This window comes from Glossina fuscipes, unplaced genomic scaffold (genome assembly GCF_014805625.2).
Source record: "Glossina fuscipes isolate IAEA_lab_2018 unplaced genomic scaffold, Yale_Gfus_2 1, whole genome shotgun sequence".
In the NCBI taxonomy this organism is placed as follows: domain Eukaryota; kingdom Metazoa; phylum Arthropoda; class Insecta; order Diptera; family Glossinidae; genus Glossina; species Glossina fuscipes.
This window is the reverse complement of record NW_023998415.1, coordinates 14,211,844-14,228,650: the sequence shown is the minus strand read 5'-3', so window position 1 is coordinate 14,228,650 and position 16,807 is coordinate 14,211,844. Positions and strand designations below refer to the sequence as shown.

General features: G+C 34.7%; 1 protein-coding gene across 6 annotated transcripts in view; it reads left to right on the top strand.

The window, feature by feature from the left end:
- Nucleotides 1-16,807, top strand: part of LOC119631478 (palmitoyltransferase app) — a 140,589-nt gene that overhangs the window by 43,214 nt on the left and 80,568 nt on the right. Inside the window, exon 1 of one of the 6 annotated variants that reach the window (XM_038023721.1) lies at nucleotides 15,633-15,759. The exons of the other annotated variants lie outside the window; for them this stretch is intronic. The gene's annotated coding sequence lies outside the window, so the exon portion shown is untranslated. Of the gene's footprint in view, nucleotides 1-15,632; nucleotides 15,760-16,807 lie in introns of those variants that run through there. 6 annotated transcript variants of the gene reach the window in all.

Below are 16,807 nucleotides of genomic sequence, written 5' to 3'. Positions count from 1 at the left end.
AATTTATTTCACCTAGTAATGCCGGCAAGGCATTAATACCATTTATTAACTTATCGAAGAGAGAAATGCTAGGAATAGTTTGACAAAAGCAAGCGGTTTGCATTCCAAATTTTTGAGGGCAAAATACAGGATTTGCTTGTGAATCGGTTCTGTCAAATCTATATTACTATCTGCAGGAAGGAGACCACATAATAAAAAGGTGTATTCAAGGATTGAATGCCATCAAGTGCATGAGTAGCCTTTTTGCAACGTAAGGACCGTCGAGCTCTTTGTATGGCCGTTTAATAAAGCTTAGTGCTGACCTAGCACTAATTTAAAAACGAGTTCAATATGCAAATTAAAACGTAGTCATCTTTCGCCGAACAAAAGCCGTAAATCAATCGACGGATCATTCAAATAATTGATATCAATTGTTAAACTTGACTCGACGAAATGTCTCTTTCTACATTTGCGAAGTGGAATAAAGAAGTCACTTTTCCAACACGAAGGGAGAACATCGGTTTTTGGAGAAAAATTGAAAAAATCGTTTTGATAACGCCATAAAAGGCCATCAGGGCGGGAATCGAATACCATCAGGTCCTGGCCTGACTACATCTTAATGACCTTAAACTTTGTGATAATTTCCAAAATAATCAAATTCGCTGAAAGTACTCGACAATGAAGTTCGAATGTGTATGAGTCGTTTTTCTCATAGCCTTTCTGCTTCATGTCCATTCATCGCTCCTCTCGACGAAGCTGCAGGAACGTGTTTGTGCTTGGAAATGTTTTTAAATTATAAATGCTTTCTAAGCACACTTCTTAGTGCATTGCCGAGATCAGATGTGACAAGGCTGCACCTTGCCAACCTTGTTTGACTTATTAAGCCTTTTTTTTTTTTTTGAAGCGTTTAGGTACGAACTTGAAATTTCAAGGAAAACTTTTTTCCGGGTAAAGAGTTTTTCCTCGGTATGCTATGAACGATTAAAAGCATCTGAAAAGTGTACAGTGATCTCTTTCGCTAACGGAAATAACGGTTAGTTTCCATCATCCATATCATATGCAAAAGTACACGCATATATACACACCATTGCATAATCGTACGCGCAGTTAACTCAGAGTACACTTAATTACTTTACTAGTTAGTTAAGTGAATGCGTATAATAATAAATTTTTAATTTCGCGCTTTTTTTTTTTTTTTTTTTGTTAACCTTTCAAGTGCACTTTATAAGGTTTTTCAATTATGTTTAAATTTTTTTAACTCTATCAAGATGAATTAAAAATGAAAAAAAAATGAAAAAAAAATTGAAAATAAAAACAAAAACAGTAGTCATTAGACTTAAGGTGCTAACAACTGATTTTTTATGCGTTATTTTCCACTCACCATCTGTTCTTTTTTGTCTTTAGGATTTTTTTCTTTTTGTTTCTACACACAATTTCCAACAACACTTTTCTCTGAAGTGCTGAGGAATTTAATTGTTAGAGCTTGTGGGCGGGTTGGTGAGAGCGGTACCAACGTTTTCAAGTGAGTTAGTTAGTTGTTTTGGTGGTAGTGGTAGTGGATGCTGTGAGATAAAGTATTTTCGCAATTTAATTAAATTTCACCTCAAAGTATGCAATGTTTCGCATTATTATGGTAACACCTTAAAAAAAAAAAAAAAAAAAAAAAAAAAAGCAGAGGCAAACAGCCTTTTTTTGTGTTTAAAAAGGATTTGCTAGATGTTAATTAGCTGTGTGTGTATTCTTCAGAGAATGTTGCTCTTTTGACAGTACTAGAGTACCAGAGCTAAATTATTCCTGAACCTTCACATCAAGTGCCCACTTTTTTAAACTTCATTCGTGATGACGGAATAAAATTAATTTGAACAATTTTTTCATCCTTCTTCTTTATTTGATATTCTTCTCTAAAATAGCGTTTTTAACATTTTTAAATATGACATCCTTTAGACATACTGTTTCAACAACACTATGCAATATGTCATACACTCTGACGCAGAATCCAATTATCGAGAACACACGAGATTTTATAAAGTGTGTCATATTTGTCATATGTAAATGGACGTAAACCGTTACGTAACCGTCATATTTGTCATATGAAAAATGGACGTAAACCGTTACGTATTAATTGAGTAAACGTTTAAATGAATTTAAATTAATGAAAAAATCATATATTTATGTAATAACGAATGTCATTATACGCTTTCGATTTGGGCCACAACGGATTGCTTTTCTGGGAAAACTTGTTGCGAAGACATTCTGAGAAATAAGATTTAAGGAGAATTGACTTCCTACAATAATCTCAATGCAACGTATTAAGAGCAGAATTTCATAGAGCTTCATTTTTAAATGATTCCGGTGTTTTTACTATGTTATTATTCGGTTGATTTCTTGGAAATTTTTGGAATTTTTTTTTTTTTTTTTTGCTCATATCGATTTTAAGCATTATTCGAACGCTGGAATATAGCGAGCTGCGAGAAATGGGGACAATATTCTCATTAAGCTTTCAATTATTTTAACTTTGCAACAATTATAATGATTTACATATTGCAGATAGCGCATGTAACGCCAACCGAAAGCCAACTTTCATAAAAAATGTACCGAGGTTTCCAAAAGTTGCTAGGAAGGATGCTACAAAGGAAATTGGAGAAAACTTTGCCACGTATCGCTAAGAGAACCAACAAAGATTGTCATGTTATTATGAAAATTTACATGTCCGTCCGAGATTCTACAAAATTGAGTGTATTTTTGAGTAAAGATGGGTTTTAAATTCCTAAAGCGTTTGCTTTTGTCAAAAAGCAAAGACTGCCGAATATCAATTATATTAGTTTGGGGAAAAAGAAATCCATTATTTTTATATGAACTTCAGGACTTTATTTAACATGCTTCGGATTATCCCATTTGGGTCAAATATGCACCGTTTTGTTGTATGATTTGTTGCCAATTTTAAGGGAACCTCAAAATGCCTCTCTCATAGAAGTCCTGGTCTCTATTTGCAAAAAACTCTAGTAGTCGATTTTCACAATCCTCCGTAGATTCCAATTTTTTATCATTAAAGAAATTTTGCCATGCAAGAAAAAGATGATAATCGCTTGGTGCTATGTCCGGACTGTATGGCGGATGCATTAAAACTTCCCAACCAAGCTCCCGAAGTTTTTGGCGAGTCACTGTAGATGTGTGTGGCCTAGCGTTGTCTTGATGGAACACGACATCTCTCCTGTTGGCCAATTCTGGTCAATCGCTATCTTCAAACGGTCCAGTTGTTGACAGTAGAGATCAGAATTTAGCGTTTGGCCATATGGAAGCAATTCATAATAAATAATCCCCTTCCAGTCCCACCAAATGCATAGCAAAACCTTCCTGGCCGTTTGAGGTGCTTCACCGCTATTTGACCACGATCGTTTTCGCACAGGGTTATCGTATGTGATCCATTTCTCATCTCCAGTCACCATCCGTTTAAGAAATGGGTCTATCTCATTCCGTTTGTCCAAGGCTTCGCAGATGGAAATTCGATCCATCATGTTTTTTTCTGTTAATTGGTGTGGCATCCAAACATCGAGCTTCTTTTTGAATCCAGCTTTGTGCAAATGGTTTAAAGCTGTTTTATGGTCGATTTTTAGCTCCTGGGCGATGTTACGACTGCGAACATGCCGGTCAACTTCGATCATTTCTTCGATTTTATCGACATTTTCGACGACCGGCCTACCTGTGCGAGGTGCATCTTTAACATCAAATCTACGAAACCAAAATTGCACATAATTGGCGGTTACAGTATCGGAACCATAAACACCATTCACAATTTTAGCCGCCTGGCTTGCATTTTCGCCTTTGTCAAAGAAAAACTGTAAAATGTACCGAATTTTCTCTTTGTTCACTTCCATTTTTAACACGGTGTAACTCACAACTGAATGCACCAAACAAAAAACAGCAAAAGAATTTTTTTTACTGCGAAATGTCACCTTTCCAATGAGCATAAATCTGAAATTGTTTGATCGATACTTTACGAGAAATCTATCAGTGCAGCCATCTACCGAAAAAATAATGGATTTCTTTTTCCCCAAACTAATATAATAAAGTTGTTGTGCAAACTTATACATTATTGTGATTATTATTGTCATTAATTCAGTTAGAGGAACAAATTTTAACATTAAAGTCTTAAAACATAACAAGCTCTAACATCTAATGCTATTTTGCCTTTACCGAGACCTCTACCGCACTTGAATCCATTTGAATCCACATCTATTAAATTATTCGAGAGTCGAAATGCTTTGTCTACTCGTTCACTCAGATGCATAAAACTCATACATATCTCTAATCCTGTTGCATAAAATAAATTTTCGAAAAGTTTGCACTAAAAATATTTCATTGAATTGAATTGAAAGCAAAAAGCAGCATAAATATATTCACAAATGATTTCGGGATAATATCATAATATGGCCCTCACTAAGGGTCCTAGTTAATCTTATTTACCATGGCGACCATATTGGACAATAGCTAAAATATAATAATATATTAAAAATTTAAAAAAAAAAGATGACGTTCCGTTGATATATTTAAACCGAAATTATAACGTGTTTACACGACCATCTATTATACATAACATGTTCATTTTCTGTTTTATAAACACGATAATAATAATTTGTTTGATGGTTTTTTTTTTTTTTTTGGCAAATTACTACAAATTAATTTCATTTGTTCGCTTTAAAATGGGATGACGCTAACGATGATGTTTTGACGATGACGATGACGATGACGATGACGATGGTAGTGCTGACGTAAATTCCCATATAGCGGACCACTAATTACATTAGCGTACTTTTAGTGAGAATGAAAATAGGCGTAAACTAATTATGTTATGTCATTTATCAAAGGATTACACGCATTTACATACAGACACACTCCCATGCACGCATGAGTAAACAGAATATAATTTCCTTTTAAAAAAAAGCAACTTTTTTTAGGGTAATTGAAATTTTATAAACACAACCTAACGTTAACATTTTTACTCTACTTCTTTCATACTTTCTTTCTATTTCAAAGCTTACTCACTATCGGGGAAAGTTTACATTAATTTTGCCGTTCTATCTGCAACATTTGCAAACATTCATCTTTGCAATAACGAATGATAAGAATCTAGTAGTAGTTCGGGCTACTCAACGCCATCCCAATGCACACATTCATCTATTACTTTGTAATCGAAACTGATTTCAACAGCTCACCGCTATATTAATAAAAGCAGTATTATAAAGCAAATGTGAAAAAATTTCCACAAACAGTTGAAACCTTACCCAAAAAAAAAAAAAAAAATTTTTTTTTTTGACTTATTTTCATCGATAATTTACAAATCCTAGTTCATATATCAAATATTAAATTTAAAACAATTACAAGTCTCCGTTTTAAACCGGGTGTATAGGATCACAATCGTGATTATTTATCTTTATATATTTATTTAGAGACAGACAGTCGATCCGAATGGTGCATTTAAGCGCTCGTGAAGCTTTTTAATCTTTTTTTTTTGGTTTTTCCTCTTTTGCATTTCACAGCAACAACAACGAATTATTTTTGTTGTTGGTTTTCGTCCCGAGTAACTTGAATGCATTTAAGAAGAAGTGATTTACGAATTTTTTTCTGTGTTACCCATTTTTATACCCTACTCCACTTGCGGTAAAGTTGTGCGAATACCTCCAATACATAAAATCATTTTCTCAATCGATTTAAACATGTCTGTCCGTCTTATACTTATGATTAAACCTACAGTTCGCAATATTTGAGACATATTTGACTAAGTCCACGCATATTGGGTACTAACAGCGTTGCTGCAATTGCTGCTTTTTGGAATTGCTACTGTGGAATTGTTAATGTGCTACTATTACCATCTGTGCTATTTCCGATATTATTGTTGTTATTATTTCTCTCTTTACACTCACCACCACCGAAGGATAATGATAAAGTGCTATTCATTTTGTGATGAAAACGTTGGAGACACTCGGAAATAAGTTTTACAGATCCCATGAAAATATTCTTAACATGCATTCAATATTGCGTATCCGTCCGTTCTTCTGCCCACCTACGTAAGATTTTTCGTAAACATTTGCCGTTCACAAAAATAAAGATATTACTTTCCAAGTTAACAAAACCTTTGCGAGTTTTCGCAACGCCAGTTTCTATCGGAATAGAAAGATGATGAAAGTATTCAGATTTGTCCTACAGAAATGGATAAAATTCGTTACGCTTAGCCAAATGTAGTTTTTACTTTCCTTTTGCTTAGCTTTTTTTTTCGATTGAAGATGATGGGTATAAGACATTCTGTCACAGCCGAATGTAATTTTCGTACTTTTATTTATTATACATACTTTGTCCATCATAGTTGCCCACTGCGTCACTAAGGGTCGATGTTGATTAACCAGCACGGTTTTAATTCACTGATTCGGCCTTTGCTATGCTAGGTCATTTCGTATGACTGAACAGGCGAGTATTTTAAGGGACCGTGTCTGCATTTGCTAGGCCATAGCGCTTGTGCTTTACAAACGAAGTGAAACCATGCCAGGCTCATCTTCTCTGTTTGCTTTGTTATCAAAAGTCGCTCTTTTTGTACGTGTTGACGTTTATATTCGAAACTCCTACCAGTTCAATATCGTACAGGCGAACTATTATGTGCGAACCTGTTCAGATATCGTCAAAAGCAATCGTGACCAGTCGAAAGATGTGTGAGTTTGCTTTATCATCCCGTCTTTCTGTCTACAATGACTCGTTGCGCATGCGCCAAGCCAATCGTCTACTTATCGTTGTATTCTCTCATCACGCTTGCTATGTATTCATGTGCTTCTCCTTTTTTGAGGACGAGTTTTTATGCTTGGCCCATATTCAGTCGGAATTGTTTCTGCAGTAATTGGGGCCTGCTTCAATCCCTGTCGCTTTATTTGCAGCATACTGTACAGGTTGTGGAAAGATTAACCGATTGTTGATAACCACTCGAACGCATTTTGGTTCGGAAGAGGATGAGATAAGATGGTTTCCCACCCAAGTTTTCGCTGACATTCCCTCTCTAATGTCATAGCGGGACGTCACTAATTTGTTCATCCAAGATGTTTCCCTTACGTCTTGGATACGCACAAAGTTAGGTTGGCTGTCATTATTTGAATAAGCTCAACTTAGTATCGACCACTTTCCTTAGTCGCTTTGCTATTCTATTCAACTGCCCACACTTTGAAGTCTTCTGCGACTACGATCCAGCATCTCTCGCGATCATCCGTCATGATCAGTTGTGTTGCATGTCAAAACAACCATTTTTTTGATCAAACTTGCTGCCTATCTTCCTTTGCTTTTATACGATCTGGCGAAACAGGTCCCCATTCCCGTCTCTTATTGCGACGTTCCTTCTTGAATAGCGGACACTTTCTAGTTCTTACGGTATTGCTCGATCCTACAGGGGGTTTCCTTTTACAGAACATGTAAAGGAGATTCCTGGCGCAATCTTTCTGGTCGTTTGCGCGTTTGCATTGCGCTACAATCTGTTCATATTCCAGGTAGTACCATCTAATGGGACTACCTTTTTCCTGTATGCGACAATCTTGTTTCTCTCTTTCTCTCTCTCTTTTTCACTTATTTCAAGTAATACAGTCACACCTTCCTTTGCGAAGATAATGTTTTCTGTCTATGTTCCCACGTCGTGTCAACATTCCGACAGTCTTCAATCCTGGGGCTGCTAGTCGCTCAAACCTCTGTATCGGTTTCCGTTCTTTTCTTCTTGTTCTTATGTTTCTTGTTCGTAACTTTATGTAGGTCTCTGAGCTACAACTTCCTTGATTGGGGGCCGCATTCAAACTTTTTCTGGTAGCCCACCTAGTGCTCCTCAGAGATCCTTCGTCTTTGCTTGACTTCCTCTTAAATGGAGTAAAGGTTCCCTCCTCTCGGGTGCGCGTATCTTTGTAACACTTTAGCTGAGTTCTCTTAGATCTGGGTCGCAGTTCACTCTTTTCAAAATGCCCCTGCGCAATTTCTGTTTACTTTTCACGATAGTGTCCGGTAAGCCTAGGTTTCATGCCCAGCGATTTTTTCAGTTTTCTTGTCAACTTCCGTTCATTTTCTTTCTCTCGCCTTATGTGGCCTATGTTCCCCTTGTCTCTCTTATTTTCGGCCGTCTAGCTTTCTGCCCCGGGCGCTCCTTTCGGATTGTAAACTTGTTGGAGCATTTTTCCGGCGATGTGTCTCCGCTGGTTGCCTTTTCTTCCCTTCTTTTGAACCGCATCTCTTTCTTTGCTCATCTGCCTGGCATGTTTCACACATCCTCTTGATACTCTCTATAGTAGCTCGTGTTACTTGGTTAACCGAACACCTTTTGTAACCTTTTGCCATCCTTCGCAGGTTTTTTTTTGCACCTAGCTGCTCTGTGAGTGTTCATCCCACCTGTGAGTGTGCTTGTGCGCCTACTGGCGACCTTAACACTTTGCGCTTCTTTGCTCATATCGCTCATGGGCATAATGGTGCCAGTTTATTTTTCGTTGGTGTTCACATATGAATTAGGAGTATTCACGATTAACTAGGACCCAATACTTAAGTTTGTTAGTGTAGTTACTTTAAGGTCCCATGATTATCTATGTAAGCGAGGGGGCCGTGCGGGGTTTGACGCTACCTCTTACGAGACTAGCGTGGAAGGTTCGATCTTAGCTAGGCGGTCTTTTCAATTGGTCTTCCAACACCAACGACTTGAAACGTCCTTCTCAGACGTGTCATCATTTTAACGTGGCGGGCCTAGCGACAACAGTAGCGTGAAAGCCGTTTCGACTGGATCTCACTCCAACCTATTCAGATAAATGTCACCACAAGGTCTGTATCGTGTAGTTTCCAATCTTTTTCCGGTATACTTTAATAAAAATTGTACCTTCTGTTCTGCTGCTCTTGGTCTGAGACTGTTTATCGGTTATTTGCTGCGTTCTGACAAGCTTACTCGAGAGCAAGTGCTGGCCGTCAACAATCCGCCGTCGGTTGTCCCTACAGTAGACTAACCTTAGCTCTATAGATGTGTATATAGTATGCACATAATATGCTTTGTGCATATGTCTGGTTGCACGTGTATACGGGTGTGCACGTTTTTGCGTATAGTTATCGTCACAAAGCTTCAACTTTCATTTTCTTTGTTTTTAATAAAAACCCTTATATCAATTACGTGCTCTCTGAATACTTTTTATTTAATTTGTAGTTTGCGCTTCAAGTGGCTAAAAATATTTGCAAATTTAATTTGCAAAAATTTCCACTTAATTACATTTAAATAGGATTTATCGCATACACGCATACACATCAACATGAATGCATTCACTGGCATGTAAATGCAAACATATTTATTTACTTTATGTATTAATATATTTATTTTGCTTAACTGAGCTTATAAGAACTTTGTATGTTCAAAAAATTTACTCATTGTACAGTCATGTCTACAATCAAATATACATATCAAAATAAGTTATTCAGAAATTTCATATGCAACCACTGGAACAACATACATTAATGAGACAAAATAAATTCATTTTTATACCCTATAGCACCTGCGTTGCAAAGGACATGAAGGTGTACGGAACGCCCAGACAGACGTAAGATAGACCCATATACCCATATAAATACCTATCGATTCAGAATCATTTTCTGAATTGATCTAAACTTGTCTACGCATCTGTTGACTGCCTATGTATTCTCGGGTTGAGCCCGCTATTCGCAATTTTCGAGACATTGTGATGAAGTTTTGTGCGCTCACTTGCTTAGCCTGAAAGGGGCACCCTATTAAAACGGATTTGATCGGATGTCATTTACTATTACTACTCCCTTATTTTGAAAAGTCGCTCTGTCCATAACGGTAATTTGATATAAAGTTGAATCAAATGGACTTATTTCTTGGACCCCCCCCATTCCATGTAAGGGTTCTCATGAACTGTAAGCCCCTTTAACAAAAACGCTTAATACTTAATATTTTACGATTAAAATTGGTCAATAGTAGCGACCTAGCAATGAAGTGAACTGTAGAGAACTTGAATCATATTAGTCTACTTTTTAAGTCCGACTAATTATGGAGGCTACCAATAAAAGCAAGCAAGCGAGCGAGCGAGCGAGCAAGGCTACGTTGAATTTTTTATTACGGCGATGGCTGGAAAATAATGAAATCTTTGACAAGTAAATTAATTTCGCTAACTTTGGATCACATTAAGTGACGCTTTATTTAGCCATTCTTTAATATGTGGGATTTCATAATAAGGATTACTTTTAAATGAAAATAGTGCATAATAAGCGTGTAATTATCAGTGAAATTAATGAGTAGTTGTATTAAGTAGTGTGGTGTAGGGTATGCAACGGTCAAATTTGCCCAGCTACAATATGTCTATATTGTTCAGTATGTGCGTAATATATGGTATTCTCGAGTCTCTTTAATTCATCAATTCCATAGCCGAAGTTCTTTTACTAAAAACGTTTAAAATACTCATCTGTGGCTTTCTCTTTGACTAAACTCATTTGAAACATAAAAATTTGATTATTTTCGGAACATATGAAAGTCGAAAGTGACCACATCTAATGCAATTTGTACATGATGATGATATTGTATTGGCTCAATTAAGTTTAGATTACCTCTCTCATCCGCCCTTTGTAGGGTTCTTGCTGATATGCGCAAGTATAAGTGTGTAAGTGTGCATGAGCAATTCTGATTGCTCTTGGCGATTGACATTAACCATATGTTTCCAAAGCTAAAATAATTTTCATCCTCGTTTGTATTACATCTATTTGGCAAACGAGTTATACGCATGGAAGGTAAGAGTTTTAATCGCAAATATGTTTTTTTATTTTTTTTTCATAGCTCATAATTTCTGTTAGTCATCATCTTGAACTTAAACTGCGCGTTTAAAGCAAAACGCGCAAAATTATTGATAATAGCTTGCATCTTAACGGTAAGAAAGTCTTCTTGCAGCTAATAACACAAACGAGGAAAACAATAAACGAAGGAAATTGAAGATGAAAACGCTTTACAAAAATTGCGTTTTTCTCATACTAGAATGGCTGAGTGCAAAGCGATTGTGTAATTATGAACAGTTTTTTTTCATTAATTGGGAGCATTCGGCAATATCTTTATACGAAACTTTTACTCGACTATGATAAATTTTTATAACAAAATTCTAATTCGATATCCATATCCATAGGCTAAATGCGGTTCAACATTCAATTACGATATTTTCAAGCGCAAGTTGAATGAAACTCCAACAATAAAAGCAAGGCCCTCTTGTTTCATTGTATTGGTCAGTGCTCTCCGACAGTTGCACTTAAACTAAGCTCATCAATTTCCTTATGTGTAAACATTTTGTCTCTACCATGCAAGGTTACTACAGTTTCAGTTGTAGTCTTATCTTACTACTGGCCTCGTCGCTTTGCTGATAAATAGACTGGATTTTGTTCGAACGTATTCTGCTTCAATTTCAAACTCAAAATATTGATATTTCTACTAAGGTCATCAATACGTTTAATTCTTGCACTCTTACGATGGTGTAAAATTTAGTTAAAAGTCTTCCTTCAATCCCGATATTAATTCTCTTCTTATTCAACGCCAATGTTATCCCAATTCGTTGCAATTTTAGACTTCAATCCTTGTAAATGGGTTCTAAATCTTTGTAGCGTATAAATAGTAGCCAAAGTCTTCAGTTCAAAGCTATGAAATTTACAAGCAGAATCATTTGCCCGGAATCATATTTCAGATCTTTCTTTTGCTGGAGCTACTTCTTCTGTGCCTACTCTTGTCATCTACGGAGCAGACCGATGTCTTAATGTACCTCGGAACTCTTTCTCTTTTTACACATAGGTAAAAATTCGTTTATTATGTTATAAATTCTTAGTTATGGTGGTGCCATCTAATGCGAAACCCCTTAGGAAACCTTTTCAACTTCGAGTAGAAACTAAGAATAATTTGAATATCTTGCGGCTTTCGTTTTACTGGAAAATTTACTACTGACCTATTATTATTCCCATCCAGGTGTATATCATCATAAGCAATTTTTTATTCCAGATATCTTATAACTGACTCCATAAATCTGCTTCAATCTTAACTAATTTCTCATAAACTATTCTCGGAATCCGTAGACCTTGAGAGAGACTTTGGCTTGCTATCATCAAATCCTCCATACAATTAGGTAATATTCCGTCCGGAATCAGATCGCTGAAAAGAAGAAGAATTTTTTAAACCTAATGGCATCCTGAGGTATTTGGATTGGCATATGGGTATCGTAAATCCTCCCGATGAGTTTCCATAAGTTCGCTCGTAAATATATAGTCAAATGCAATTCAATAGATGTTCTATCCAGCCAGTTTAGATCATAATACAATTCATTACAAATATTAGTGATCATCATTATTAGATATCATGTCGGTGCAGAATTAAGTAAAAGATATTCTTTAGAAATATGTTATTTTATTTATGAATTATGAAATGAAATTCTCGTTCATTTTTCATACTATATCGCGTTGCATATAAAAAAATTATTGAAATATCAAAAGAAGAAAAATTTTCTTTTAATGAAATTTTTTTTTTTTTTTTTTTTGCACGCTTTGATTGCTGTTAGCCTTATACACATGTACCCTTGGGAAATACGTTTAGTATATTGGTAAGAAAATGAAACCGCTTGAGAAATTTGAAAACGTAGTTCTTCTCAGTATTCGTGAAATGTTGCATGGTTGCTGGCTCGTCTGTGGGTGACCTTACATAAGTGAAAAAAAAAGAAAAGAGAAGAAACGAGAAGAGAAAATGAAATACAAGAAACGAAAAGTTAAGATTACTTTTGCAGAAATTATAAAATTTTCTAAAAATATAAACCGCTACACAGCAACTTTTGTGGTATTTAGGAAACTATGCTCAAGTGTCTCCTAAGGTTTCGCGTTGCAAAGCATAACGTTTTTCATTTCAAGACAAGTAAATCTTTAAGGACATAAACAAGGTACTAATGAATGAATAGATGAATCTTTAAAAATACATTAAGAAGAAAAACAACAGCAAAAATATCATTGACTTCCACTATGGATTTTTATGTACTGTGCGTTCGTTCGTTCGTTCGCTCGTTCGTTCTCTCTTTCTTTCTGTAATAATTTTTACAGAAATTGTGAAAGACTTTCAATAGTAATAGCAACTGCAGCATCGTCGTCTGAAGCCATGTTCTACTTTGACTTGTTCAAGTGGAAGTAAATCGAACAATTGCAATGTTGACGATGTCATAGCATTTTATGGTTGTCATCGTCATCTTAGTCTTCTATACATTTTTTTGTTTTTTTTGTTTTTTGTGTATACGATAAGGAAACTTTTTTTGGTCACTCAGTCATTTTTCTGAAAATTTTTTTTTTTTTTTCTTCGGTTGTAGTTTGTGCCAATAATTTTATTGACTACTTTACATTGAACACTATTTAAGGGAGTAGTTTATAGATCTTTGCAAATATATATGTATAGGGGTGCGTGCATGTATGTATATAGTGTCAATGTAAAAAAGTTATGTATGTTACGAGGTAATAGTCTTGTCTTATTTAATGAGGAAGGCAGCTTTTTTGTTCGTTTCGAAGAGAATTTCTTGGATGTTTACGACTACTAATAAAGTTTTACTGCATATATATACATTTCACCCGTTCACGTATATACTCGTTATTGATTGAAAAAATATATAAAAATTGGGGGATTTTGAAATGGACAGCTGCCTCGAATCTCTTCGTCGTTTCTTTCGAACATTCTTTCGAGCAAAGGAACTAACTAAAGCACACATGATTTACAAAAGTATTGTTATTTTAATAGATTTTAATATCAAAATAACTTACTTTCAATAAAGCCAAGGATTTTTCGAATTTTTTTCCTTATACTTTTTTTTTTGTGGACAGAAAGTCATGACCGACGTCTTTCGCATGTAGATTATTACAAATTTTCTACCTAATATAGGTAAAAATGAAGCGTTTTCTTAACTATTAGCCACTTTTCTCACATAAGCAAGTCCCTCAAATAGAATAGAACGATTTCTTTATCTGACTTTGAATCTATCCATTTTTTTTAAGTTTGATATGAATCGTTTCAGACATCTATTATACATTATTATATATTTTCATCAAGAGTTCCCTTGTATCCGAAAGTATACTTAACTTTTGAAAACTGACAAAGCGCAAAAGTATGCAATGTATTTGAACTCTTATATGCTTTCAAAAATATACTACTAACATATTGCATACAAGTTAAATGGAAAACAATTTAATGATAAAAAAAAAGAAAAAAAAAAAAATGAATCTTTTATAGTTTTGTTTTCTTCTTGCTGCACCACTGTAACAATTTATCAGATGAGTTGCTAAACGAGTACCTTGAAAATACTTGAGCAAAAAAATAAAAAAATAAAATAAATAAATCAAAAGTAAAAAATAAGAAAAAATAAAAATGTCATGTTCGGATGAAAGCGAATCTTTGATACCCACAACTTTAAACCAGTGTAGCGCTTAATTTTTGTAAAATGTTTTGCTACATACAAGATCGCTCGTTGATAGGCGAAGGAAGAATTTTAGTTGTGAATATTTAGACGGCTCTAGAAATTATTTGTATCAAATTTTCGAATGAATATATCTTACAGGCAATAAATTATAGCTGCTTTCTTTCTTGCAGTGAACTTGCGTCAACTAAAGTTTTACATTTGAGATAAATCCTTATTATTATTAGCTTTAAGCTATAGTTTTCTAGCTAGATTGCGCATCATGAAACTCGTTTTCAGGCTTATCCTGTAAGCATCAACATTCAACTTTTGCTCTTATGAATGTTCGAAGTAAATTTGACATAAAGTGACGGACAGACGGACAATGTTCGGATTCGTATGCTGGTCAAAAAGATGTGAATATTGTGCGGTCTCCGACGCCTAATTTTAAATGTTGCTAATACAAACATTAATTCACTATACCTCCATCATCCAGGGCGGTGAGTATAACGATAAGAAAAAAAATGAAGAAAATTTTCTATGCCTTTCTACCGCATAGAACAGCAATTAAGAATTCATTAAAAACATATTCCAGCATAAAAATATTCGATACATTAAAGGTATAAATATACATATGCACATAGAAGGATTAAAAAAAAAACATAAGCTTCCCCGTTACATGGAGAAGAGCGCTAGTGAGAGTGAGAAAAAAAAAAAAGGAAAAAAGAAATAGACGTCTTTCTGTAATATGCCTTTTCAGTTCAGAAATTTTTCTTCATCAATTATCAATTAACCCAAATTTCATTCAGCCTTCTTTACAAAACTCTTCTTTGCCGTCGTCCATTGCTTTTGTGCTTCCTGATTAATTTTTAATACTTTGCCTTTCTCCTTTTTTTTTTTTTTTTTTTAAATATTTCCCCCTACATAATTATGCTCTACATTTTGTGTGATTTATGATGTGTATAATGAATGAAAAAAGAATGGTAGTAAAGAAGATCATAAAGAAGCAGAAGATTCTCGTAAAACTTACAACGACATAACGAAAATGTGTCACTTGAAAAATTTGTTAGCGCAGTTTGTGTTTAGTATGTTTTTAAATAATTTTTTTTTTTTTTCATCCATTTTCATTCAGTCTTGCTTTTCAGCATAATTTTTTCGTTTTTTTTTTTTTTTTATATTTTGATGTTGATGAATGAATGAATGAATAAAAATTTTATATATCTTCTCACTTTAATTTTCTTCTAGTTCATACATACATACACGCTTATACAAGTGCGCTTTCAACGATCATCGTCGTCACCAACAACGTAATTGTCAATGACATTGTGCCTTAGCGGTGCGTATGTATATAATACATAAATGTACACATACTCGTATATTTATCAGCTAGTACGTGTGAATGGCTATACAAGATTAATATTGCGTATGATTTTTTCATTTTTTATCATCCATTTCAAATATGGCAAGCTTTTCATGTCCACCACTCGCAGCGTGCTTTAATTGCAACATTAATCTGTGGTCTGTAATACGCTTTTAATGAAATGGATTTCCTTCAAGTCACCAGTGATGAATATATTAACTTTATCATGTCACGTGTGGCATCGCATAAAAGAAAATAAAAGATACATTAAATGGACATATTCCGGATTAGCATCATGACCACATTTATCAATCTGTCCGTTATTATATATGAACAATTGTTACGTGTGATACAACATTACAAATTAATAAGTTGAAGTTCCAATTAATTTGTTTATAAATATGCACACACACTTAACATTACGTAAAATCAAATAAGTTTACCATTTTGATGACTTTTTACACTCATCAAAATCGTTACGATAGAATGGCCACAGAAATTGGGTACCGGCCGTTCGCACCATCAAACACTTAGAATTCTTATTCAGAACAGATCGACAGTATCGACCGATCTATGGAATTTGTCTGAAATTATCAGAGAAACTTGATAACTGGAATCAAAAAATGTTTCTTGTCAAAAGACACACACACACACACAAGTACAGTTATTACCAAATATTTATCTCTCTGCCTTGTTATACAGAGTGTATGCCTGTAGCTTTCCCTTTTTTTTTTTTTTGTAATTCCTTGAGAAGTGATCTCATCTATATTTTGAGAATACAAAATGGGAAAAATGGTCTGAATGGCTGATTCATTTGCCGGATTCCAGATTATAAAGTTGCTTGAGATGATGCACATTTGAGATTTAACCTAAATGAATAATTTTCTCGCGTTCTTAAAACAACTTTACAGATAAGATATCCATTGATTCATCAAAATCATTGTAATCATCTTAAGTCGGATCACCTAAAGTCAATACATTGGAGTAATAAAATAAGTATCGGTTGATGGTTGATTTTTGTATC